The 1,782-nt window shown below is 33.4% G+C and overlaps 1 long non-coding RNA gene across 1 annotated transcript; it reads left to right on the plus strand.

Moving 5' to 3' along the window:
- Positions 1–338: 338 nt before the first annotated feature.
- LOC110897005 lies at positions 339–1,296 on the plus strand. Its single transcript, XR_002568357.2, has 3 exons — positions 339–473; positions 581–648; positions 1,131–1,296. It is a non-coding gene; the product is annotated as an uncharacterized LOC110897005 (long non-coding RNA).
- The last annotated feature ends 486 nt before the right edge of the window (positions 1,297–1,782 follow it).

Below are 1,782 nucleotides of genomic sequence, written 5' to 3' on the forward strand. Positions count from 1 at the left end.
TGTTCTATAATTATTAAGTCCAAGCAGGTGAGATTAGGCCCTAAACTTTTATAAAAGTTGCAAGACTTTTATAAAATGTGTAAGTGTTATTTTTATAAAATAATAATAATAATAATAAACCCAAGGAATATCTGTGAAATCTCCTAAAAATCTCATTATTACACAAATCTCTATACCACCAATCACAATTTAACTCATTCTTACACTCTTCCCCCTAATCATTTTTAACCCTTTCCAAGACACTCTCTCTCCTCTCTCCTTCTCCTTATAAATCGACCACCACCACCACCTCCCTCATTCACTTCACCTTTCATTTTTTTTTTCACTTCTTCCAAATTACTCCCATTTACACCTTTCTTTTCACACACATAAGAGTTCTTGGACATTTCTTGAAAATCCAAGCAATTTTAGGAGCATTTCAAAGAGGATTCATCAACAAGAAGCTCTTTTTTTGATCCTAGAACGAGTATTAGGTACTAGAGGATTATTTTCTTGTATACTTACTTTCGCATATTTAAACTCCAAATCCTAATCCTCCATTAATCATCCAAATACTCATACACCTATGTTCCTCGTGTAGAAGGACTCAGTGTTCTACCTACAAACTAACAACTCTTCACGGATTAACAAGTGGAAGCTTGCAAAACCGTGAGTATACTCGAACCCATTTTACTTTTAATCACTTTTGGGTGCAACATGTATGTTATACAAAAACACACTTCACATGAAACTATTTTAATCACACTCTATCCATGCTTTAACATGAGACTATATGATGCTTGTTAGACTTGTATGCTATGTAAACTATTTGTGTCGATATATGCTCATTAACTTTGCTAGCCTAGCTTAACAATTAAAGCGCTATAGGATCAACGCACTGCCCACGAAACTTGTGGTATTGTTAAGTTAAACATGTTAACCTCCTGGTACTCTTTTAGGATAGGCAAAATTAACGCGTTGTATACTTGGGTTTGAACATATAGTACACCGTTTCAGCATATTAATAAACTTGCATATTGGTTATTCATGTTGGATATGAGACTTTAAACAATTTTATTCTATATTATGCTATGTATGAAAACTTGTATACTCGCCAACTTTTTGTTGATATATTTTAATACATGTTGCAGGGTGATAGACGAGATAATGTTATGAGAAGAAACGCAATTTAGGTGGACTTAGAAACACACCTAGATTAAATTGTTATTTTGATGTATTGTTTGAAACAATGTTGTCTTTTATTTGGATCTTTGTAATGACATTTTTAGTCTTGACATAAAATTCGAGTTTAAATTATATTGTCACATAGTGTTATGAAGTTTTGAACAATTTGTTCGTCTCATCCCGATGTTTCCACCATCGGTTGGGGTGTGACAGATTGGTATCAGAGCCATAACTATAGGAAATTAGGAAAAGATAGGAATGCTTTGCCTAGTCTATAGTTTTAGGAACTTTGATTCTTATTTGTCGTTTAAAACTACTTGCATTCTACCTTATTTGCTTTTTATCTCTTCTCTTTTGGTCTCTTAAACTTACATGCCTTTCCTAAGGCTAACACAATACACTTTGAAGACTTGAATACACTCGTAATACAAACGAGATGAGTTTACCAAAATAGGCGTGAAATCCACAATTTGGTAAACGACTCTCATTCCGCTTAATTATATTTTTGCACGAATTTACACCATTAAGTTAGGAGTGAAATCCACATCTTAATGGTAATTTGCAATTCAAACTCTAGTGGACCCTCGTCAAAGTGTCGAAATTTGATTTTGATCCGAC

The sequence above is a fragment of the Helianthus annuus genome, chromosome 15 (assembly GCF_002127325.2).
Source record: "Helianthus annuus cultivar XRQ/B chromosome 15, HanXRQr2.0-SUNRISE, whole genome shotgun sequence".
Taxonomy (NCBI): domain Eukaryota; kingdom Viridiplantae; phylum Streptophyta; class Magnoliopsida; order Asterales; family Asteraceae; genus Helianthus; species Helianthus annuus.